The following is a 25,540-nucleotide window of genomic DNA, read 5'->3' as shown; positions in this document are numbered from 1 at the left end:
CACCACTCTTTAAACTTGATAGTACTGAAAATGAGTCTGAACATATGACTACTTTAATGTGTTCAACCCCACTGAAGAGCCAAAAATATGACAATCATTTCTGTAGTATAAACGGACGGATGATTAGATGTAGTTTCTGGTATTCTATGCTCTTTATTTTTAATCTAAACAAAAGACCTTGATGTTTTATTTTATTTTAATAAGCCACTCACACTTACTAACTTCTTATTAACTTATTAACTTCTGGCACGAAATTCTAGATTCATAAATGTATGTTTTTCAAAAAGTCCCCCACGTTTAGTGGCGTTTAAAGTGGAATTTGTGATGTATTTGGGGGCGTTAAAAGGCATGAAAAGTCCCAAACCAAGACTTTTGTATTCTTCATTAGAGGACTTTGGTTTCTTAATGTGAAAATCTGTTACCCCCCACTACATTTTCTTTATCATTATATTTTTATTTTTTCTTAAGTGTTGTTTTATTTATTTTACATTTATTTTGTTTTATGATGTACAGAGTGTGAACAAAAATTGAGGCTAATCTCAGACCGTATTTGTAAATCTACCAGTAATGTACGTCTTTATGTTTTTAATGTTTAAAGCATCGAATAAAAACACTAACACTTCCCCCAACCACCCTAATAACGTTGGTCGCAAAGGTTTAAATGTATGTTAAAAGAATTAAACAAAGTAATGTTTTTAATAACAACACATCAGTTCTCATTCGATGAAAACATTCTACCTGGTTTTAATATTAGACCGATGTTTTTACTATAAAATTAGGTTTACCTATACGATTTAATTTTTTCATCTCAACAAAATTCCTTGTTGGAAAAAGTGTTGTTTTATTTAATTTTAATAAGTCACTCACACATACTTTAGTAGTCTAAACCCTTGAACACGTCTTTTATGTTGTCAATATTAACTTCTATCATTGCTATATCATTGCTATATCAATTAAAACATGCGTTTAGGCAAACACAAATATTAAACAGGAATGAATGTGATATGTCAAGATGGGCTTTTCTTGCCAAAGAAACTTTTACAACATTACAGGAAAGGCTAAATATTTCATCTCTAGTAGTGCGTAGAAACGCGTCTGGTGTCTTTGTGTTAACTTTTACGACCATGTCAGCGAAGACTGTAAACGGGGTTCTGGTGTTGTAAATGGTGTGCTGCTGGTCAGCTAAAGTAAAAAATTGTTTGTGTATTCCGTGATCAAAGGGATGACAATTTCGACTTTATGACTTTATGATGACCGCAAGGTTAGCTGAAAGTACATTTACTGGTCAAAAGGATGTGAAATCTTTTAACAAGTCAGACCATAGAAAAATGTAGTTTAATTCAAATTAATTTAGTTTTGTTTTAGTTACATTTATAATTTTTATTAACCCATAGATCTTTCAACCTCAACATAGATGTACTGAGAATGCAAACAAGTACGCAAACACAACCATACAATCATAAACAAACACACACACACACACACACAGATACAAATGTAGACATACAGAAAACATGAACATGTAACCAAACAAATACAAATATACACTCAAACAGGTACATAAATACACAAACAAACAAACAAAATAGGTCACAAACACGAAAATACCTATATTAGATTGAAAATGAGTTGTCATAAGTTTTCTTTGAAACCAAAAGTGTTTGTTGCGACAAATGTCTCACAGAACTTTATACAATAGATTAGATGGCCTTTATCACTTTCCAAATGGTGTTGTTAACCATGATGTTTTTTAAAATAGTTTAAAATGTATTATTTTTTAGCTTTCATGTAGGATTCATGTCAGCACTCAAATGTTTTTAGCAAGAGTCCAGAGACAGATGAAAATAGATGCGTGAAGAAAAAAAATTAAGAGTTTTTTAATGACAGACTAGTTGGTTTAGATTGTTTAAAACAACTGAGTTTATGCATTTCTCTTGAATGTGTGTACGGTAACTGTTGCATACATGAAGCAGAAGAAATACATAAACGCATTGTGGTTGATGTTAAACAATAAAAAATATATTATTTATATATCATAACTTACTTTCTTTTCAAAACACTTTTTAACTGCGAACAACCGGTTTGGTTGGAAAATAAAAAATAAATAAAAACATATTAGGTTTCTTAGTTAGATTGCTTATAGTTTGTAGTAAAATCACATATATAAGCTAAAACATTTTTCTTTCAAACCACGCGGTTTTCACACACATTCCTCACAAAACTGCCGACAAGGACCTTAAGTTTTTGTTTTAACGTTTAGCTGTAACTGAGACCTTGGGGGGAATTATTTTACGCACAGTTTTGGGGAAGTTACTATGAACTTTGCAATAGGTTATAGATCACAAATGAACCTATTTAAAATCTAAAAGGTTGCGCAACTATATAAATTTCTTTAAAAAAAGTAATGTAACTGATAACATTTGATTACATGTTTTAAGACTTGTAATGTTTTCAACCGTTAATCTTTTGAAACGTGTAAACAGGACGGGGTTAACAGTGCTCAACAACTAATGACCATCAGGCTTTTCAAAATCCTTCATCACTTAAATTAGGATTGTGATCGTGATTTCATTTTAAAGCACAACCACCACAAAATCAGATTTGCTTGGAGATTAAATACATAGAGTAGTTAGAGTTAGTTAAGGTGGTTTACGAAATATATCAATTAAATCTGTACGTGTGTGAAAAAATATTCAGATGTAACATTTTCATAATTAACCGCAATTTAATTATTTTTTCTGTGACTGTAACTGATTACATTTTATTTTTGTAATCAAATGATATAATTTAGCTATATGTAACTAGTTGATCCTAACACTGCTTATGCATTCTGACAATAATAGATTGTGAAAGTGTTCATTATCCTCTTTAACTTTAAAAATGCGGACAGTGTCACTTAACACTAGTTTGGCAAACAAGGGTTTGCTCTTAAAACAACCACCAGACCCCGACTTGAAAGCACCGTGACAAGTATAGCCATTGCAGAAATTTATTATAGAGATGTAGTAAGATAAACTCTGGATGCACGATTGACCGACTTATGACATGTTTACCATATTATTACAAGGCCCTGCTTACCTAGTTTTATAATGAAATATGTCTGTAAAATAAACAAACATACACTCAATCTCCAGAACGGGGTTTGATGATGGGTCTTCATCATTTCCTGATGAAGACAGGCTGGATATTCAGACCACAGCAGCAGGACACGATTGTCTTTTTCTAAAGATAAAGACAATTATTTGGTTTCAGGACACACGCATCCTAATGGTTCACAAGATAACATAACAACGGTTGCTCCATTACAGCATAGCCAACCCTATTTTAGCCTGTTTTAGCACATGTACAGTATATCGTATTATTCTTGAATATAGTCGTTTAGTCTAAATATGTGTTAACAGTTATTTATTGTTATTATATGTATTATATGTTTTTGTTTTACAAAGGGGTTCAATTTAATACATTTAACTAATACCTCATTCAAGCTATGTAGATCTTCAGGTCAGGAAACTACAATACCCATCATACACCTTTGCAAATCTCTTTTCTGTGATCTGTTTTACTGATGCAAAGTCCGATTCACTTCTGAAAATGATTCATTTGGACAGTTTGGTTCAATGAACCGATTCATAGGGCCCTTAAGTCATTTGCGCAGTTATGTCAGTACACATTTTTCTTTCTTCTAACAACTCAAGAGTCATTTTATTTCCGTGAATCATCTAAATAAATGTATTGTGTGAACACATATTGGTGATCATTATCATCTGTTCATTTAAGTTAATGCTGAATCATCTAAATAAAGTTAACTGTGTGAACACATATTGGTGGTTATTGTATTTTGCTCATTTAAGTTAGTGATGTTTGTGTTCGCAGTTTTAGGCACAGTGCCTCTGTCATTTGTTTAGCTTAAACATCGGTTTTTACTCAGTTACAAAGGTGTCAGGCATTAAATTTTTGTATTTTTAACTAACCTAATTATGACAGAGTTACAGATTTCAGGTGTTTTTGGTGAGTGTAAGCGGTGAAAACTTAAATGTGACCGTCGAGTAACGTTAGCTACTCAAACGAAGACAAATTGTGTAAGTGTTCATTAAGATGTCGAAATGAAAATAAGCGTACAAATATCCATAATGACAATAAGTACAATATACCCTAAAGACATAATAGTCCCTGCTAAGTACACCCAAAATTTGTTAGAGTGGTGAGATATTTATGTTTACCTTTATTCATTTAGCAGACGCTTTTATCCAAAGCGACTTACAGATGAGGACGATGGAAGCAATCAAAACAACAAAAAGAGCAATGGTATATAAGTGTTATAACAAGTCTCAGTTAGGTTAACACAGTACACGAAGCATGGGCATTTAAATAATATAATAAATAAAAAGAAAACAGATTGAATAAAAAAGAATAGAGCAAGTTAGAGAACTTTACACACATATAAATAGATATAAACCGCAATGTTTTTCATAGCGTTACACTTTGAAACCAGAACGATATGTTTCCATGATTTTGTTTGCTCTTTCTGTTTGAATCTGTTTACCGTAGTTTTCACCATCCTAATTGCAATGGTTTGGTCTTGCGCTTAGGGCCTATACCACTCCCAGTTTTTGGTCTCGTGTAAGTGGGTCTCTTTGTTCATACCAAGCAATATTTCTGTGAATTTGGGTATTAAAATATTGCTTTAAACATCGTCTTCATTCGAGACGTTTACTTAACATCATTATATTATCCTAGTTTATATCAGATATAAGATATGTTGCTTATTATTATTGAATTGTTAACAAACAAACCAAAAAGTTTCTGAACTCAGAGAACAGAATAGCAATTTGGAAAAGAAGAAATGTGGCTAAAAACAGGGACTTTATTTTAAATTTGTGGTTACTGTTTAAAGGGATGGTGGGAGACTATGTTCAAATGTTGTATAATTATTTTATATTTGAAAACAAGGTGGGAAATTTTTACAAAATATTTACAAAAGTTTTTTCTAATGTTTATTTGATTGCATGTAAAATTTATGCTTACTAAATAAAAAAATAAATAAATAAATAAATAAAAAAACTATGCCCGATCTCGTCTCGGAAGCTAAGCAGGTTTGGGCCTGGTTAGTACTTGGATGGGAGACCGCCTGGGAATACCAGGTGCTGTAAGCTTTTGGGTTTTCTTATGAACTTATATAATGAACTGGAGAAAAAAAAAAAAAAAAAGGATCCGGCGCTCTCACCGCCGCGGCCCGGGTTCGATTCCCGGTCAGGGAAAGCTCTTTTGGCTTCCAATTGTGGACTGCGAATTCAAGCTCTGCTAACAGCTGCCAGAAAGCCAGCTCCAAACCAAAAAAAAATGGTGAGCACTTGAAAAAAAGACCTCCTTCAAGCCGGAGTCAAACCAGCGACCTAAGGATTGCCAACACTCCAAACTACAGTCCTCCGCTCTACCAGCTGAGCTATCGAAGGGGTAAAGTATTAGACTGAACCTCGACATCTGGTGCAGGAAGATGTGCTGGATTTTTTGGGAGGTAAGCAAAAAAAAAACATGTGTTCTTATACCGGGAGTCGAACCAGGGCCGCCTGGGTGAAAACCAGGAATCCTAACCGCTAGACCATATGGGACTTGGACACCTTAAGCTGGCCAGTGGCGCACTTTCCATAGATGTGGTCAGTGTGGGCGCAGGATCTTGTAGTGGCCTGTTGCTTTAGGTCTGCGACTGTAACAATGTGATAATCATTTGGCAAAACAAGAATTATCCAAAAGGACGGTTTTCTGAATTATATAGTGTTGTATGCATTGAAGGGATCTGTTTTTTTTTACTCACCCCGGGAGTTCAGTTTATTTGGGCAGATTCCTGTGATTGCTGAATTGATACCTCGAACTGGTAATTAAGCTCTTTTCCAGGTGAAAATACTTGTGCCATCCATTTGAAAACACACACGGCAACCGTTATCTAGAGGAAAAATGCCTATTGTCACTCTGTCAAGGTACAAAAATGACATTGTGAGGGTAACAATGAAAGTGAGACCAATTTTTAATCGGCAAAGTTGCTGATTATTCGCTCCTTCAGTTTAACTCAGTTTACAACTTATTCTAAATGTCCAGGTGGCAATTAGTGATAAGGCTTCAAAATGGCAATCCCATGACATCAAAACCACATGGCATTATACCCTTCAAAGTAATGAAGCAGTTACAGAGTAGCGATGAAATTGTTCATTCGAAAATCAACTGGCTGCCAGCCTGCAGTTTATTTCCCCTATAATCGCCGAGCTTGTCGGAGTGCTTGTGAGACGAATGGCAATACCGAAGCATGTCTGTGTCTTCCCTAGACATCGGAAAGGTTGTGCAGAATATGTCTTTTTTGGAAAAAAGAAGAATGCCTGAAGATTTGCCTTTTCTTCTGGATTTTGGAGAAGAGAAAAAAAAACACAACAACAAAATAAGCCAGAGAAAAACAAGCACAGAGCGAGCAAGCCAGGAGTCGAACCGAGAATCTTCTGATCCGTAGTCAGACGCGTTATCCATTGCGCCACTGGCCCACCAATAGTAAAAACCCCTGATTGCTACAGAGTTGTTGGTTTTAGATGTGAAAGTGGCAAGCATTGCTGTCTGCTTATTCTCACCTTGTTTTCAGGAGGTAAGCCCACCAGCCCATCAGCCCACCAGCCCCTCCCTGGTGGTCTAGTGTCTAGGATTCGGTGCTCTCACCGCCGCGGCCCGGGTTCGATTCCCGGTCAGGGAAAGCTCTTTTGGCTTCCAATTGTGGACTGCAAATTCAAGCTCTGCTAACAGCTGCGAGAGAGCCAGCTCCAAACCAAAAAAAATGGTGAGCACTTGAAAAAAAGACCTCCTTCAAGCAGGAGTCGAACCAACGACCTAAGGATTGCCAACACTCCAACCTACAGTCCTCCACTCTACCAGCTAAGCTATCGAAGGGGCAAAGTGTTACACAGAATCTCGACATGTGGTGCAGGAAGATGTGCCGGATTTTTGAGGAGGGAAGCAAAAAGAAGCATGCATTCCCATACCGGGAGTCGAACCCGGGCCGCCGGGGTGAAAACCAGCAATCCTAACCGCTGGACCATATGGGATTTGGACACCTTAAACTGGCCAGTGGCGCACTTTCCATACATGTGGTCAGTGTGGGCGCAGGATCTTGTAGTGGCCTGTTGCTTTAGGTCTGCGACTGTAACAATGTGATAATAATTTGGCAAAACAAGAATTATCCAAAAGGACGGTTTTCTGAATTATATAGTGTTGTATGCATTCAAGGGATCTGTTTTTTTTACTCACCCCGGGGGTTCAGTTTTTTTGGGCAGATTCCTGTGATTGCTGAATTGATACCTTGAACTGGTAATTAAGCTCTTGTCCAGGTGAAAATACTTGTATCATGCATCTGAAAACACACATTGCAACCGTTATCTAGATGAAAATCTGCCTATCATCGGTCTGTCAAGGTGCAAAATTGACATATTGTGAGGTTAAAAATGAAAGTGAGACCAATTTTTTATCCACAAAGTTGCTGATTATTCGCTCGGTCAGTTTAATGCAGATTACAATTTATTCGCAATGTCCAGGTGGCAATTAGTGATAAGGCTTCAAAATGGCAAGCCCATGACATCAAAACAACATGGCATTACACCCTTCAAAGTAATGAAGCAGTTACAGAGTAGCGATGAAATTGTTCATTCGAAAATCAACTGGCTGCCAGCCTGCAGTTTATTTCCCCTTTAATCGCCGAGCTTGTCGGAGTGCTTGTGTGATGAATGGCAATACCGAAGCATGTTACGCGACTCCCCATATACATCAGAACCTCAATTTATCAGGGTTCTGTAGCTCTACTGCTGTCCAAAAAGTCACTTCTGGTGCAGGAAGATGTGCTGGCTTTTTGAGGAGAGAAGCAAAAAAGATCAAGCTTTACCATCACGGGAGTCGACCCCTGGCTGCATGGGGGAAATCCAGGAATCCTAACTGCTAGACCATATGGGAACTGGCCAGTTTTAACTGGGCACAAGCTTGTGGGCCACTTTCATTAAATCTGGCCAGTGTGGTTTACAGAAAAAAATGGTGTTACATGAATTCAAGGGTCATGTTTGTTGACTCACCCGGGGGGGTTCAGTTTTTTGGCCAGAGTCCTGTGATTGCTGAATTGATACCTTGAACTGGTAATTAAGCTCTTGTCCAGGTGAAAATACTTGTGTCATGCATCTGAAAACACACATTGCAACCGTTATCTGGATGAAAAACTGTCTATCGTCGGTCTTTCAAGGTCCAAAATTGACATACGAATGGCAATACCGAAGCATGTCCGTGTCTCCCCTAGACATCGGAATGGGTGTGCAGAATATGTCTTTTTTGGAAAAAAAGAAGAATGCCTGGAGATTTGCCTTTACTTCTAGATTTTGGAGAAGAAAAAAAAACACAACAACAAAATAAGCCGGAGAAAAACAAGCACAGAGCAAGCCAGCCAGGAGTCGAACCTAGAATCTTCTGATCCGTAGTCAGACAAGTTATCCATTGCGCCACTGGCCCACCGATAGTAGAGACTCCCGATTGCTACAGACTTGTTGGTTTTAGATGTGACAGTGGCAAGCATTGCTGTCTGCTTATTCTCACCTTGTTATCAGGAGGTAAGCCTACCAGCCCACCAGTCCACCAGTCCACCAGTCCCTCCCTGGTGGTCTAGTGGTTAGGATTCGGCGCTCTCACCGCTGTGGCCCGGGTTCGATTCCCAGTCAGGGAAAGCTCTTTTGGCTTCCAATTGTGGACTGCAAATTCAAGCTCTGCTAACAGCTGTGAGAAAGCCAGCTCCAAACCAAAAAAAAATGGTGAGCACTTGAAAAAAAGGACCTCTGTCGAACCAGCGACCTAAGCATTGCCAACGCTCCAACCTGGTGCAGGAAGATGTGCTGGATTTTTGAGGAGGGAAGCAAAAAGAAGCATGCATTCCCATACCAGGAGACGAACCTGGGCCACCTGGGTGAACACCAGGAATCCTAACCGCTAGACCATTTGGGATTTGGACACCTTAAACCGGCCAGTGGCGCACTTTCCATACATGTGCTCAGTGTGGGCGCAGGATCTTGTAGTGGCCTGTTGCTTTAGGTCTGCGACTGTAACAATGTGATAATAATTTGGCAAAACAAGAATTATCCAAAAGGACGGTTTTCTGAATTATATAGTTTTGTATGCATTCAAGGGATCTGTTTTTTTTACTCACCCCGGGGGTTCAGTTTTTTTGGGCAGATTCCTGTGATTGCTGAATTGATACCTTGAACTGGTAATTAAGCTCTTGTCCAGGTGAAAATACTTGTGTCATGCATCTGAAAACACACATTGCAACCGTTATCTAGATGAAAATCTGCCTATTATCGGTCTGTCAAGGTACAAAATTGACATATTGTGAGGTTAATAATGAAAGTGAGACCAATTTTTTATCCGCAAAGTTGCTGATTATTCGCTCATTCAGTTTAATGCAGATTACAATTTATTCTCAATGTCCAGGTGGCAATTAGTGATATGGCTTCAAAATGGCAAACCCGTGACATCAAAACAACATGGCATTACACCCTTCAAAGTAATGAAGCAGTTACAGAGTAGCGATGAAATTGTTCATTCGAAAATCAACTGGCTGCCAGCCTGCAGTTTATTTCCCCTTTAATCGCCGAGCTTGTCGGAGTGCTTGTGAGACGAATGGCAATACCGAAGCATGTCCGTGTCTTCCCTAGACATCGGAAAGGGTGTGCAGAATATGTCTTTTTTGGAAAAAAAGAAGAATGCCTGAAGATTTGCCTTTTCTCCTGGATTTTGGAGAAGAGAAAAAAAAACACATTCGACCAGCGACCTAAGGATTGCCAACACTCCAACCTACAGTCCTCCGCTCTACCAGCTGAGCTATCGAAGGGGCAAAGTGTTAGACAGAACCTCGACATATCACGGTCCTGTACCTCTACTGCTGGCCAAAAAGTCACTTCTGGTGCAGGAAGATGTCCTGGATTTTTGAGGAGGGAATCAAAAAGGAGCATGCGTTCCCATACCGGGAGTCAAACCTGGGCCGCCTGGGTGAAAACCAGGAATCCTAAGCGCTAGACCATATGGGATTTGAAACCTTAAACTGGCCATTGGCTTCTGGCGCACTTTCCATACATGTGGTCAGTGTGGGCGCAGGATCTTGTAGTGGCCTGTTGCTTTAGGTCTGCGACTGTAACAATGTGATAATCATTTGGCAAAACAAGAATTATCCAAAAGGACGGTTTTCTGAATTATATAGTGTTGTATGCATTCAAGGGATCTGTTTTTTTTACTCACCCCGGGAGTTCAGTTTATTTGGGCAGATTCCTGTGATTGCTGAATTGATACCTGGAACTGGTAATTAAGCTCTTTTCCAGGTGAAAATACTTGTGTCATCCATTTGAAAACACACACGGCAACCGTTACCTAGAGGAAAAACTGCCTATCGTCACTCTTTCAAGGTACAAAAATGACATTGTGAGGGTAACAATGGAAGTGAGACCAATTTTTAATCAGCAAAGTTGCTGATTATTCGCTCCTTCAGTTTAACTCAGTTTACAACTTATTCTAAATGTCCAGGTGGCAATTAGTGATAAGGCTTCAAAATGGCAAGCCCATGACATCAAAACCACATGGCATTACACCCTTCAAAGTAGTAAAGCAGTTACAGAGTAGAGATGAAATTGTTCAATCTAGAATCAACTGGCCCACCAGCCTGCATTTTATTACCACTATAATCGCCGAGCTTATCGGGGAGCTTGTGTGATGAATGGCAATACCAAAGCATGTTACGCGACTCCCCATAGACATCGGAACCTCAACCTATCAGGGTTCTGTAGCTCTACTGCTGTCCAAAAAGTCACTTCTGGTACAGGAAGATGTGCTGGCTTTCTGAGGAGAGAAGCAAAAAAGATCAAGCTTTCCCATACCGGGAGTCGACCCCTGGCTGCATGGGAGAAATCCAGGAATCCTAACTGCTAGACCATATGGGAACTGGCCAGCTTTAACTTGGCACAAGCCTGTGGGCCACTTTCATTAAATCTGGCCAGTGTGGTTTACAGAAATAAATAGTGTTACATGCATTCAAGGGACATGTTTGTTGACTCACCCCGGGGGTTCAGTTTTTTGGCCAGAGTCATGTGATTGCTGAATTGATACCTTGAACTGGTAATTAAGCTCTTGTCCAGGTGAAAATACTTGTGTCATGCATCTGAAAACTCATATTGCAACCGTTATCTAGATGAAAAACTGTCTATCGTTGGTCTGTCAAGGTCCAAAATTGACATACGAATGGCAATACCGAAGCATGTCCGTGTCTCCCCTAGACATCGGAATGGGTGTGCAGAATATGTCTTTTTTGGAAAAAAAGAAGAATGCCTGGAGATTTGCCTTTTCTTCTAGATTTTGGAGAAGAAGAAAAACACAACAAAATAAGCCGGAGAAAAACAAGCACAGAGCGAGCCAGCCTGGAGTCGAACCTAGAATCTTCTGAACTGTTGTCAGACACGTTATCCATTGTGCCACTGGCCCATCGATAGTAGAAACTCCCGATTGTTACAGAGTTGTTGGTTTTAGATGTGACAGTGGCAAGCATTGCTGTCTGCTTATTCTCAACTTGTTATCAGGAGGTAAGCCCACCAGCCCCTCCCTGGTGATCTAGTGGTTAGGATTCGGCGCTCTCACCGCCGCGGCCTGGGTTCGATTCCCAGTCAGGGAAAGCTCTTTTGGCTTCCAATTGTGGATTGTGAATTAAAGCTCTGCTTACAGCTGTTAGAAAGCCAGCTCAAAACCAAAAAATGGTGAGCACTTGAAAAAAAGACCTCCTTCGAGCCGAAGTCGAACCAGTGACCTAAGGATTGCCAACACTCCAACCTACAGTGCTCCGCTCTACCAGCTGAGCTATCGAAGGGACAAAGTGCTAGACAGAACCTCGACATATAACGGTCTTGTAGCTCTACTGCTGGCCAAAAAGTCACTTCTGTAAGCGTAACATGCTTCGGTATAGCTGTTTTTTTTACTCACCCTGGAGGTTCAGTTTATTTGGGTAGATTCCTGTGATTGCTGGATTGATACCTTGAACTGGTAATTAAGCTCTTGTCCAGGTGAAAATACTTTTGTCTTGCATCTGAAAACACACATTGCAACCATTATCTAGATGAAAAACTGCCTATCGTCGGTCTGTCAAGGTACAAAATTGACATATTGTGAGGTTAATAATGAAAGTGAGACCAATTTTTAATCCGCAAAGTTGCTGATTATTCGCTCGTTCAGTTTAATGCAGATTACAATTTATTCTCAATCTACAGGTGGCAATTAGTGATAAGGCTTCAAAATGGCAAGCCCGTGACATCAAAACCACATGGCATTACACCCTTCAAAGTAATGAAGCAGTTACAGAGTAGCGATGAAATTGTTCATTCAAAAATCAACTGGCTGCCAGCCTGCAGCCAGACCCAGAATCTTCAGATCCGTAGTCAGACGCGTTATCCATTGCGCCACTGGCCCACCAATAGTAAAGACCCCTGATTGCTACAGAGTTGTTGGTTTTAGATGTGACTATGGCAAGCATTGCTGTCTGCTTATTCTCACCTTGTTATCAGGAGGTAAGCCCTGATAATTGCCGAGCTTATCCGAGAGCTTGTGTGATGAATGGCAATACCGAAGCATGTTACATGACTCCCCATAGACATCGGAACCTCAACCTATCAGGGTTCTGTAGCTCTACTGCTGTCCAAAAAGTCACTTCTGGTGAAGGAAGATGTGCTGGCATTTTGAGGAGGGAAGCAAAAAAGTTCAAGCTTTTCCATACCGGGAGTTGACCCCTGGCCGCATGGGAGAAAACCAGGAATCCTAACTGCTAGACCATATGGGAACTGGCCAGCTTTAACTGGGCACAAGCTTGTGGGCCACTTTTCATAATCTGGCCAGTGTGGTTTACAGAAATAAATAGTGTTGCATGCATTCAAGGGACATGAAAAACTGCCTATCGTCGGTCTGTCAAGGTACAAAATTGACATATTGTGAGGTTAATAATGAAAGTGAGACCAATTTTTAATCCGCAAAGTTGCTGATGTAGTTTCGTCTACCGGTTCACAGAATAATCACACTCAGTCAGTGGTTTTCTCTCTGAAGAAAAGACTTTATTTTATGGAAAACAACGCCGAGAGTCCTTGCAAGGAAATCTCTCGAATGTTATTTGGAATCTCCTTATATACACTATATGGTGCGGTTCCACAATAGTCAAACTTTTCCTTATGATTACAATTTTAATACCTCCCTAGAGAGGAGAGGCCCCCTGCTTGATTTATTCTAAAGAAAGGCCCTGTATGTATGTCTGACCATATGTTTGTCATCGGTTTTGTACATTCCAGCACGTAGGCAACTTTCTATTTTATTGCCTAAAATCTTTGACATTTTGGTGAACATGCACCACTTGTGGTGAAATTAACCAAAATCCAACATTTTCTATATGCATATTTCTACAGTATTGTGATTGTAATTCATTGGTGCATCCTCTCGAGAGGATCTTTTTTTGTATTTGGCATGCTTGTCATATCCATAAACTTTATTCAAAAGTGAGTCTGTCATCTTGTGTGAGGCTATTATCCAGAGAGTCTGTGGGGGTATAGCTCAGTGGTAGAGCATTTGACTGCAGATCAAGAGGTCCCCGGTTCAAATCTGGGTGCCCCTTTGCATTTGGCATGTTAGGAAGATGTGTAGCCATATCTTCCTGCCTTTTTGTGGTCATACTGTACGGGGTTATATCTCAATGGCACAGCGTTTGATTGCAGATCAAGAGGTCCCAGGTTCATTCCATGTGCCTAATTTGTGCTTGGCATGTTAGGAATAAACAAATCCTTGACATAAATTCATTTTTGAGGTTTGTGCTCATGCAGTACAGGGTTATAGCTCAACAACAGAGCATTTGTCTGCAGATCAATAGGTCTACGTTTTGGATCTGGCTTGCTTGACATAATCAACGAGATGATTTCAAAGTGAGTCTGTAATCAAGTCGTCCACAGTTCAAATCTGGGTGTCCCCTTTGGACTTGTCTTATTTGGAGGTTTTGAGTTGTAGAGTTGCTGGTTCTGATTTGGAGTAACCAAATACCTGAGTTTACAGTGAAGGAGTCAATGTTTGATATTGTTGAATTGAAGGATCTAACGTAATCTTTGGCTCGAAGCACAAAATTCTGTAGGGGTATGGCTTAATGAAAGAGCATTTTTCTGCAAAGATGTGGGGGCATAGTTCAGTGGTGGAGCATTTGAGTGCAGATCAAGAGGTTCTCGGTTCAAATCCGAGTGCCGCTTATGGATTTGGCAGATTAGGAATAAGTGCAAACATATCTATATAGAACCATTCTGTATGTGATTGTAACTCAGTGGCACATCCTCTCGAGAGGTTCTTTTTTGTATCTGGCATGCTTGTCATATCCAAAAACTTTATTCAAAATTGAGTCTGTCATCTTGTGTGAGGCGATGATCCAGGGAGGCTTTGGGGGTATAGCTCAGTGGTAGATAAGATAAAGATAAATATAAAATATACTTTAATGTCCCCCAGGGGGAAAATTTGTCTTGGGCTACAGTCACTGCGACACACACTTACAACGTACCACATAAAAAATACACAGAATATAAACAATACAAACATGCGTCATTACACTGTATCGTGAAAATTACAAAAATTAATTTATAATAATAATTGCACAACACTGTGGGGACAAAAAGTATACAAGTAGGTAACCGTCATTTGCTACTGTTTAGCATCTTAATGGCAGCTGGGATGAATGAGTTTTTATACCTCTTTAACCTGCAGTACGGCATTCTAAATCGTTTACCTGAGGGTAACAACTCTATTTCCTTATTCAGAATGTGGGATGGATCATCCAGAATCTTATGTGCCTCCCTGAGCACAGATTTTTCATACAGTGACTGAAGGTAGCACTGTTCTTGGTAGCCTACAATTTTAAAAGCTGTATTGATCAGCCGCCCCAACTTAGATTTAAGCTGAACTGAAAGATTACCATACCAGGTCTGCATGCTATAACGTATCACACTCTCTAAAATAATTTTGAAAAACAGAAGCAAGATTTTGCTGTTAACACCAAACAGTCTTAACCTTCTTAAAAAGTATATCCTTTGTTGCAACCTGGTGCAAAGATTTTCAACATGAATGTGCCAGGTAAGGGAACAATCAATAAAAACACCCAGATACTTATATGACGTAACCTGGCGTATTGGTTTGTTATGAATAAGTACAGGATTAGGTTAACAGATTGATCTTGGGTCAAATATCATCTCCTCTGTTTTAATGACGTTAACCATCAGATGGTGAGCATCACACCAGTCCACAAACTGTTTAATTTCTGAATGGTAGGAGACCGTGTCTTGGTCTTGAAACAATAAGCTAAGGATAGCAGTGTCATCAGAGAATTTAACAATATAATTGTGTGGATGTTTACTCACACATTCATTGGTATAGATAGTAAAAAGGACAGGGGAGCTCACACAACCCTGTGGTGCCCCTGTGCTGATGGATTTGGGATCTGAGACTGCCTTGTGTACTTTAACATATTGTGTCCTATTAGTTAAAAAGGAGTAATACCATTCAACAATAAAAGAGCTTACACCCATATTTTTAAGTGTCTCAAGTAAAATAACTGGCTGAATCGTATTGAAGGCCGAACTAAAATATATAAAAAGTAAGCGTGCGTAGGCCTTCGGGTCCTCCAAGTGCTTAAGGACTAGGTGGGTGATGCTACTTATAGCATCATCTGTACTCCTACCCCGTTTATAGGCAAACTGCCAGGGATCTAACTTTTTGTTAACCTCAGTTTTTAAAAGAGACACCATATATTTCTCAAAACACTTCATTACAATGGATGTCAATGCTACTGGTCTAAAATCATTGTTCTCCTTGGGACAGGGTTTCTTTGGTACTGGAATAATAACAGTCTTTTTCCACAGGGCTGGGATGATGTGAGAGTCAAGTGATTGCTGAAAGATAGGGCACCAGGCTGGAACAAGCTCCTCTGCACATGTTTTCAGTAAGCGGGCAGAGATTCCATCTGGACCCTTAGCCTTCCTAGTACACTGATGCTGGAACAGTGACTGTATCTGTAACCAGTCTATCTCATGTCCTATGTTCAAATCTGTGCTGATGAAGTTAGGGATACTAGTGCAATCATTGTTAAAATCCTGAGTTTAAAATCTAAGGTAAAAGTCATTAAATTCATTAGCTTTCATCCAGTCATCTGTAGTGGTTATATGTACTTTACTTGGTGACATGTTAGTGATTGTTTTCATTGAGTCCCAGAGTTTTTTCGAATTTGTGGTTGTAAAGTGGCTTTCAATTACTTCCTTTTGCTTCTTTCTGGCTTTATTAAGCAGTTGATTCAGTTCCTTTTGCACCACTTTTAGCTCAATTCTGTCATTATTTCTAAAAGCTACCTTTTTTCGATTTATGCAGTCTTTTATTTCCTTGGTTACGTAAGGCTTATTATTTGGGTAAACCACAACCTCTTTCTTTGTAAGGACGCTATCTATACAATAATTTATATAGTCTGTGATTGTCTCTGTTGTAACATCAATACCTGTGTTGTGAAACAAACTCTAATCTGTACACAAGAAGCATCCTTTTAGTGTTTCTATCCCCTCATCAGACCACACACTGACTGTTTTCACTTGTGGCTTGCTGCGTTTCAGCATGGTTTTGTAGATGGGAATTAAGTGAATCACGTTGTGGTCTGAATTGGCCAATGGGGCTTTTGGTTTGACTACATAGGCATTTTTAACATTGCCATAACATTTGTCAATAGTCTTGTTTTCACGTGTGCTGCACTTGATATATTGTTCAAACCCAGGGAGTGCTAATTCAAGTTTACAGTGGTTGAAGTCGCCCACTACAAACACGGGGGCGCCCGGAGCGCGCTGCAGTTCTTGGTGTACACAGTCAGCAATGCAAGCTGCGGCCCTAGCTGCATTCCCGCTGGGAGGAATGTACACAACGCACATGGCCACACTTCCGAACTCCCTTAGGAGGTAAAACGGTCTCATAGTCAAATGCAAAATCTCGACATCCGGACAGCAAAGTGTTTCCCTAACTGTGTACTGTTTGCACCAGTTGTTAATTACATACACAGCCATGCCGCCACCTCTCGTTTTTCCGGATTGTTCAGTCCTATCTGCCCTGACAAGTGAAAATCCATCGATGTCAATCAGAGAGTTTTGGATATCCCTGTGTAACCACGTTTCCGTGATCACCATTAAACTTGAGGTGCGATACTCAGAGCATGTTCTGGTATTAATCCGAAGTTCGTCTATTTTAGCTCGAAGTGATCTTGCGTTGCATAATATCATTGAAGGTAGAGGAGGCTTACTGCCTCTCCATCGTAAACGCTGACGCGCTCCACCACGCCGACCCCTTTTCCTCGACCGCCCTGGCCGAGCGCTCATGCAGGCTGGTAAATCCACAGGTGGAAGATGGGACGGTCGGAGTGCCAGCAGCGCATCTCGGGTGTAGGTAGTAAGATGCTGGGCCTGGATGCCCGCTGAATAAGTTTGGCATGGTACACATACTCCGACAATGAGCAACACAAGATATATGTAATGAATAAATCTTGCCATGTTGACTTCACGTTCCCACAGCGCAGCAACACATTCACAAACATACAAGCCAACGCAACCAACAAACAAACAAAAACAACCAACAAACAAAATGACGATCGCAGTAAACAGCGTGCCCGGGTCGCAAACAGAGCAGCGCCACCGGAAGACTGCAAAAAGTGGTAGAGCATTTGAATGCAGATCAAGAGGTCCCCGGTTCAAATCCGGGGGCCCCCTTTACATTTGGCATGCAGTACGGGTTATAGCTCAACAACAGAGCATTTGTTTGTATGATCCAGGGAACCTGTGGGGGTATAGCTCAGTGGTAGAGCATTTGACTGCAGATCAAGAGGTCCTTGGTTCAAATCTGGATGCCCCCTTTGGATTTGGCATGTTAGGAATATGTGTAGCCATATCTTCCTGCTTTTTGTGCTCATACTGTACAGGGTTATATCTCAATGGTACAGCGTTTGATTGCAGATTAAGAGGTCCCAGGTTCATTCTATGTGCCTAATTTGGGCTTGGCATATTAGGAATAAACAAATCCTTCACATAAATTAATTTTGATGTTTGTGCTCAGGCAGTACGGGGTTATAGCTCAATAACAGAGCATTTGTCTGCAGATCAATATTTCTATGTTTTGGATCTGGCTTGCTTGACACAATCAACGACATGATTTCAAAGTGAGTCTGTAATCAAGTCGTCCACAGTTCAAATCTTGGTGTCTCCTTTGGACTTGTCTTATTTGGAGGGTTTGAGTTGTAGAGTTGTTGATTCTGATTTGGAGTAACCAAAGACCTAAGTTTACATTGAAGGAGTCAATGTTTGATATTGTTGAATCGTAGGATCTAACTTAATCTTTGGCTCTAAACACAGAAGTCTGTAGGGGTATGGCTTAATGAAAGAGCATTTATCTGCAAAGATGTGGGGGCGTAGTTGAGTGGTAGAGCATTTGAGTGCAGATCAAGAGGTCCCCGGTTCAAATCCGAGTGCAGTTTATGGACTTGGCAGATTAGGAATAAGTTCAAACATATCTATATAGAAAGATTCTGTATGTGATTGTAACTCAGTGGCACATCCTCTCGAGAGGTTCTATTTTGTATCTGGCATGCTTGTCATATCCAAAAACTTTATTCAAAATTGAGTCTGTCATCTTGTGTGAGGCTATGGTCCAGGGAGTCTGTGGAGGTATATCTCAGTGGTAGAGCATTTGACTGCAGATCAAGAGGTCCCCGGTTCAAATCTGGGTGCCACCTTTGGATTTGGCAGGTTAGGAATATGTGTAGCCATATCTTCCTGCCTTTTTGTGCTCATATTGTATGCGGTTATATCTCAATGGCACAGCGTTTCATTGTAGATCAATAAATCCCAGGTTTATTCCATGTGCCTCCTTTGGGCATATTAGGAATGAACAAATCCTTGACATAAGTTCATTTTTGTGGTTTGTGCTCATGCAGTACGGGGTTATAGCTCAACGACAAAGCATTTGTCTGCAGATCAATAGGCCTACATTTTGGATCTGGCTTGCTTGACATAATCAACGACATGATTTCAAAGTGAGTCTGTAATCAAGTCGTCCACAGTTCAAATCTCGGTGCCCCTTTGGACTTGTCTTATTTGGAAGTTTTGAGTTGTAGAGTTGTTGATTCTGATTGGGAGTAACCAAAGACTTGAGTTTACCGTGAAGCAGTCAATGTTTGATATTGTTGAACCGTAGGATGTAACTTAATTTTTGGCTCTAAGCACAGAAGTCTGTGGGGGTTTGGCTCAATGAAAGAGCATTTTTCTGCAAAGATTTGGGGGTTTGGCTCAGTGGGAGAGCATTTGACTGCAGATCAAGAGGTCCCCGGTTTTGCAGATTAGGAATAAGTGCAAAAATATCTATATAGAAAGATTCTGTATGTGATTGTAACTCAGTGGCACATCCTCTCGAGAGGTTCTTTTTTGTATCTGGCATGCTTGTCATATCCAAAAACTTTATTCAAAATTGAGTCTGTCATCTTGTTTGAGGCTATGGTCCAGGGAGTCTCTGGGGGTATAGCTCAGTGGTAGAGCATTTGACTGCAGATCAAGAGGTCCCCTGTTCAAATCCGGGTGCCCCCTTTGGATTTGGCAGGTTAGGAATATGTGTAGCCATATCTTCCTGCCTTTTTGTGCTCATACTGTACGGTGTTATATCTCAATGGCACGGCGTTTGATTGCAGATCAAGAGGTCCCAGGTTCATTCCATGTGCCTAATTTGGGCTTGGCATATTAGGAATAAACAAATCCTTGACATAAAATCATTTTTGAGGTTTGTGCTCATGCAGTACGGGGTTATAGCTCAACGACAGAGCATTAGTCTGCAGATCAATAGGTCTACATTTTGGATCTGGCTTGCTTGACATAATTAACGACATGATTTCAAAGTGAGTCTGTAATCAAGCCGTCCACAGTTCAAATCTGGGTGTCCCCTTTGGACTTGTCTTATTTGGAGGTTTTGAGTTGTAGAGTTGCTGATTCTGATTTGGAGTAACCAAAGACCTGAGTTTACAGTGAAGGAGTCAATGTTTGATATTGTTGAATCGTAGGATCTAACTTAATTTTTGGCTCGAAGCACAGAAGTCTGTAGGGGTATGGCTTAATGAAAGAGCATTTTTCTCCAAAGATGTGGGGGCATAGTTCAGTGGTAGAGCATTTGAGTGCAGTTCAAGAGGTCCCCGGTTCAAATCCGAGTGCAGTTTATGGATTTGGCAGATTAGGAATAAGTGCAAACATATCTATATAGAAAGATTCTGTATGTGATTGTAACTCAGTGGCACATCCTCTCGAGAGGTTCTTTTTTGTATATGGCATGCTTGTCATATCCAAAAACTTTATTCAAAATTGAGTCTGTCATCTTGTGTGAGGCTATGGTCCAGGGAGTCTGTGGGGGTATAGCTCAGTGGTAGAGCATTTGACTGCAGATCAAGAGGTCCCCGGTTCAAATCTGGATGCCCCCTTTGCATTTGGCATGTTAGGAATATGTTCAATTCAAGTTAATTTGTATAGCGCTTTTTACAATACAAATCTTTACAAAACAACTTTACAGAAAATTATGTTTCTACAATATTTAGTAGTAGCTAGTAGTTTGTGCATGTTTAACAGGATTTTAGAAAAAAAAATAAATAAAATAATAATACAAGGCGTAGTCAGCTAGACGATGAACTATCAATATTATTAATTAATAGTTATTATTATATGATGCAGTCACACATGTAGCAATAATTGTTAGTTCTGTTTGTTGATTCAAGGTCAGGATCATCTGGGGTCCTCTGAGGGTCAGCATCATCTCTTCTCAGGTGTTCTGGATCCAGACTGGAGCTTGTGTAAATCCTAGTTACCACGTCATGTAAATCCCGTGGCAAAACATAGAAACAAAATAGAGACATCATTAGCATAGCTGCTGATCCAACAAAGTAAAATTAGTTTAACCCAAGCTAAAGAATAAAAATGCACATTTGATCAGATGCAACTACACTCACAATTTAAAAGATACATTATTCGTATGCTTGGCGAAAGAGATGTGTTTTTAATCTAGATTTAAACAGAGAGAGTGTGTCTGAACTCCGAACATTATCAGGAAGGCTATTCCAGAGTTTGGGAGCCAAATGTGAGAAAGCTCTACCTCCTTTAGTGGACTTTGCTATCCTAGGAACTACCAAAATCCAGCGTTTTGTGACCTTAGGGTGCGTGATGGATTGTAGCGTTTTGGTCCAATAATTAATATCTCTGTCTTATCCGAATTTAATTGGAGAAAATTATTTGTCATCCATTCTTTTACATTTTTAACACACTCTGTTAGCTTAGATAATTGGGAAGTTTCATCTGGTCTCGTTGAGATATATAGCTGAGTATCATCAGCATAACAGTGGAAGCTAATTCCGTATTTTCTAATAATATTACCAAGGGGCAACATGTATATTGAAAATAGAAGGGGACCTAGGACGGATCCTTGTGGCACTCCATATTTTACTGATGATAAATGAGATGACACCCCATTTAAGTAAACAAAATGGTAGCGATCGGACAGGTAGGATCTAAACCATCTTAGAGCCTGCCCTTGAATACCTGTATAGTTTTGTAATCGATCTATGAGTATGTCATGATCTATGGTGTCGAACGCAGCACTAAGATCAAGTAAGACTAGAAATGAGATGCAGCCTTGATCTGACGCAAGGAGCAGGTCATTTGTAATTTTAACAAGTGCAGTTTCTGTGCTATGGTGGGGCCTAAAACCTGACTGAAATTCTTCATACAGATCATTTTTATGCAGGAAGGTGCTCAATTGAGCAGACACAACTTTTTCTAAAATTTTAGACATAAATGGAAGATTTGAAATAGGCCTATAATTTGCCAGTACACTAGGATCTAGTTTTGGTTTCTTAATAAGAGGCTTGATAACCGCCAGCTTGAATGGTTTTGGGACGTGACCTAAAGATAACGACGAGTTAATGATATTGAGAAGCGGTTCTTCGGCTACAGGTAACAGCTCTTTTAGTAATTTAGTGGGTACAGGATCTAATAAACATGTTGTTGGTTTAGATACAGTGATAAGTTTATTTAGCTCTTCCTGTCCCATATTTGTAAAGCACTGCAGTTTATCTTTGGGTGCGATGGATGAAACTGAAGTGTTAGACGCTGTAGAATCTACATTCGCTATTGTATTTCTAATGTTATCTATTTTATCAGTGAAGAAATTCATAAAGTCATTACTATTTAACGTTGGTGGAATATTTGAATCAGGTGGCGTCTGGTAATTTGTTAACTTAGCCACTGTGCTAAATAAAAACCTTGGATAGTTTTGGTTATTTTCAATGAGTTTGTGTATATGCTCTGCCCTAGCAGTTTTTAGAGCCTGTCTATAGCTGGACATACTGTTTTTCCATGCAATTCTAAAAACTTCCAAGTTAGTTTTTCTCCATTTGCATTCAAGACTACGAGTTACTTTCTTGAGAGAGTGAGTATTACTGTTATACCATGGCACGGTACGTTTTTCTCTAACCTTTTTCAATTTGATGGGGGCAACAGCTTCTAATGTATTAGAGAAAATAGTGCCCATGTTGTCAGTAATTTCGTCTAATTCATGTGTATTTTTGGGTACAAATAGCAGTTGAGATAGATCAGGCAGGTTATTTGCGAATCTTTCTTTGGTGGCTGGAACAATAGTTCTGCCCAGACGGTAACGCTGAGACATATAGTTAATATCAGTTATACGCAGCATGCACGATACAAGGAAATGGTCTGTAATATCATCACTTTGGGGTACAATATCTATAGTAGTAAGATCGATTCCATGCGATATAATTAAATCTAGTGTATGATTAAAACGCTGAGTGGGCCCGGTGACATTTTGCTTGACTCCAAAGCAGTTTATTAGGTCAGTAAACGCAAGTCCTAATGTATCATTTGCATTATCAACGTGAATATTAAAATCTCCCATGATTAGCGCCTTATCAACTGTAACTAGAAGGTCTGAGAGGAAATCTGCAAATTCTTTTAGGAATTCTGTATACGGCCCTGGTGGTCTATACACAGTAGCCAGAGCAAGAGATACATTAGATTTCTTTTGCATGTCTGACAGTGTAACATTTAGCAGAAGTATTTCAAAAGAGTTAAACCTGTATCCTGTTTTCTGGGTAACATTGAGAATATCACTATATATTGTTGCAACACCTCCGCCACGACCAGTCTGATGGGGCTCATGCTTATAACAGAAGTTTGGTGGAGTAGACTCATTTAGACCAAAATAATCTTAACACACTCGCTCCGCTCCGACTCTGCTGGGGTGTAATCCATCAGCGCGAAACAGCCTAGGACGCTCCCAGAAAAGATTCCAGTTATTAACAAATAGCAGTTTCTGTTCTTTACACCATGACAACAACCATTCATTTAAAGCAAAAAGTCTACTGAACCTTTCGTGTCCTCGTCGATACCTGGGCAGTGGTCCTGACACGACGAACGTCGCCGTGGGCGTCGTGCTGCGAACCGTCTCGATCAGGCTGCTGAAGTCCCTCTTCAGCGTCTCCGTCTGCCGCAGCGTGGTGTCGTTAACCCCGGCGTGAAGCACGACCGCTCTGGGGCTCTCGCCGGCCTTCAGGATCGCGGATATCTGCGCAGAAACATCGAGAACACGAGCACCAGGCAAACAATGAGTGTGCACTTTACCTTCGGCTAACGTAGCACTTACGTGTCGGACGATGGAGTCTACGATGATCACAGCGTCGCATCCTGTCTTCGCGGAGGGGAGCGAAGCGGTTCTGGATGGAGATGTCAAAGGCAGGAGGGGGAGAAGTCGTCACCCGGGACCCGGCTCGCGTCCTCCGCTGTGGATGCACCCAGGGTCCGTGGTGTCCCGGCGTCGCAGTGAAGGACATCTGGGAAGATCGCGTCCTGGGTGCACCGGGCCTGTGCAGAGAAACACACAGAGTAGACGTGGTGGGACTGTTAGCAGCACGCTGTATACTTACCCCGGACTTGTGAGCGTCAGCCCGGGATGATTCCAGCGCGGCTCTCCGCTCTCTCAGCTGGGCCTGCCTTTCCTCCAGGTCGCAAATCTGCTTCCCCACGGCCTCGAGCTCGAGCTGCACAGAGTGGAGACATTCATTCGCCATTAAAGCAAGTAACAGTGAGTACAGCAGTGGTAATGTGTGTGAATAGAGTATTAGCAATGTAAACGCAGTTAGCAGCAACCACGCTTGCTGATGCTAACGGGCTAAAAGCTAATAGCGGACCCGGGAGATCAAATAAAACTAGTGATAGCGAGGCGCTCTGATTGTTTTTGTTGTAGAATACAATAGAGGATATATTCACACGTTATATAAACGGACACAATGATGTATAAAATTGATTTTTAAGTTAAAAATAGTCAATGAAAAGAATATAGTGAAGGAGCTCAAACGCTATAAAAAAAATATGTGTAGCCATATCTTCCTGCCTTTTTGTGCTCATACTGTATGCGGTTATATCTCAATGGCACAGCGTTTCATTGTAGATCAAGAAGTCCCAGGTTCATTCCATGTGCCTCCTTTGGGCATATTAGGAATAAACAAATCCTTGACATAACTTCATTTTTGTGGTTTGTGCTCATGCAGTACGGGTTATAGCTCAACGACAGAGCATTTGTCTGCAAGTCAATAGGTCTACTATTTTGATCTGGCTTGCTTGACATAATCAACGACATGATTTCAAAGTGAGTCTGTGATCAAGTCGTCCACAGTTCAAATCTGGGTGCCCCCTTTGGACTTGTCTTATTTGGAGGTTTTGAGTTGTAGAGTTGTCGATTCTGATTGGGAGTAACCAAAGACTTGAGTTTACCGTGAAGCAGTCAATGTTTGATATTGTTTAACTGTAGGATGTAACTTAATATTTGGCTCTAAGCAAAGAAGTCTGTGGGGGTTTGGCTCAATGAAAGAGCATTTTTCTGCAAAGATGTGGTGGGGGTATAGTTCAGTGGTAGAGCATTTGACTGCAGATCAATAGGTCCTCGGTTCAAATCCGGGTGCCCCTTGTGGATTTGGCAGTTTAGGAATAAGTGCAAACATATCTATACAGAAAGATTCTGTATGTGATTGTAACTCAGTGGTGCATCCTCTCGAGAGGATCTTTTTTGTATTTGGCATGCTTGTCATATCCATAAACTTTATTCAAAAGTGAGTCTGTCATCTTGTGTGAGGCTATGATCCAGGCAGTCTGTGGGTGTATAGCTCAGTGGTAGAGCATTTGACTACAGATCAAGAGGTCCCTGGTTCAAATCCAGATTCCCCCTTTGGATTTGGAATGTTAGGAATATGTGTAGCCATATCTTCATGCCTTTTTGTGCTCATACTGTACGGGGTTATATCTCAATGGCACGGCGTTTTATTGCAGATCAAGAGGTCCCCGGTTCAAATATGGGTGCCCCCTTTGCATTTGGCATG

At 40.4% G+C, this 25,540-nt stretch overlaps 11 non-coding genes across 11 annotated transcripts; 10 read left to right on the top strand and 1 right to left on the bottom strand.

Annotated features, from left to right (window-relative positions):
- Nucleotides 1–5,365: 5,365 nt before the first annotated feature.
- Nucleotides 5,366–5,453, bottom strand: trnay-gua (transfer RNA tyrosine (anticodon GUA)). The gene is given in 2 exon segments: nt 5,366–5,401; nt 5,417–5,453. It is a non-coding gene; the product is annotated as a tRNA-Tyr (tRNA).
- Nucleotides 5,454–6,658: 1,205 nt separating this feature from the next.
- Nucleotides 6,659–6,730, top strand: trnae-cuc (transfer RNA glutamic acid (anticodon CUC)). Its single transcript has one exon. It is a non-coding gene; the product is annotated as a tRNA-Glu (tRNA).
- A 1,929-nt stretch (nt 6,731–8,659) lies between these two features.
- trnae-cuc (transfer RNA glutamic acid (anticodon CUC)) lies at nt 8,660–8,731 on the top strand. Its single transcript has one exon. It is a non-coding gene; the product is annotated as a tRNA-Glu (tRNA).
- Nucleotides 8,732–11,644: 2,913 nt separating this feature from the next.
- On the top strand, nt 11,645–11,716 carry trnae-cuc (transfer RNA glutamic acid (anticodon CUC)). The gene has a single exon. It is a non-coding gene; the product is annotated as a tRNA-Glu (tRNA).
- A 1,902-nt stretch (nt 11,717–13,618) lies between these two features.
- On the top strand, nt 13,619–13,690 carry trnac-gca (transfer RNA cysteine (anticodon GCA)). The gene has a single exon. It is a non-coding gene; the product is annotated as a tRNA-Cys (tRNA).
- A 4,221-nt stretch (nt 13,691–17,911) lies between these two features.
- trnac-gca (transfer RNA cysteine (anticodon GCA)) lies at nt 17,912–17,983 on the top strand. The gene has a single exon. It is a non-coding gene; the product is annotated as a tRNA-Cys (tRNA).
- An 804-nt stretch (nt 17,984–18,787) lies between these two features.
- trnac-gca (transfer RNA cysteine (anticodon GCA)) lies at nt 18,788–18,859 on the top strand. The gene has a single exon. It is a non-coding gene; the product is annotated as a tRNA-Cys (tRNA).
- Nucleotides 18,860–19,634: 775 nt separating this feature from the next.
- Nucleotides 19,635–19,706, top strand: trnac-gca (transfer RNA cysteine (anticodon GCA)). The gene has a single exon. It is a non-coding gene; the product is annotated as a tRNA-Cys (tRNA).
- An 806-nt stretch (nt 19,707–20,512) lies between these two features.
- On the top strand, nt 20,513–20,584 carry trnac-gca (transfer RNA cysteine (anticodon GCA)). Its single transcript has one exon. It is a non-coding gene; the product is annotated as a tRNA-Cys (tRNA).
- A 4,475-nt stretch (nt 20,585–25,059) lies between these two features.
- Nucleotides 25,060–25,131, top strand: trnac-gca (transfer RNA cysteine (anticodon GCA)). Its single transcript has one exon. It is a non-coding gene; the product is annotated as a tRNA-Cys (tRNA).
- A 186-nt stretch (nt 25,132–25,317) lies between these two features.
- trnac-aca (transfer RNA cysteine (anticodon ACA)) lies at nt 25,318–25,389 on the top strand. Its single transcript has one exon. It is a non-coding gene; the product is annotated as a tRNA-Cys (tRNA).
- The last annotated feature ends 151 nt before the right edge of the window (nt 25,390–25,540 follow it).

This window comes from Carassius carassius, chromosome 38 (assembly GCF_963082965.1).
Source record: "Carassius carassius chromosome 38, fCarCar2.1, whole genome shotgun sequence".
Lineage (NCBI taxonomy): Eukaryota > Metazoa > Chordata > Actinopteri > Cypriniformes > Cyprinidae > Carassius > Carassius carassius.
Note: the sequence above shows the minus strand (reverse complement) of the source record. Positions and strands in the feature narration are given on the sequence as shown.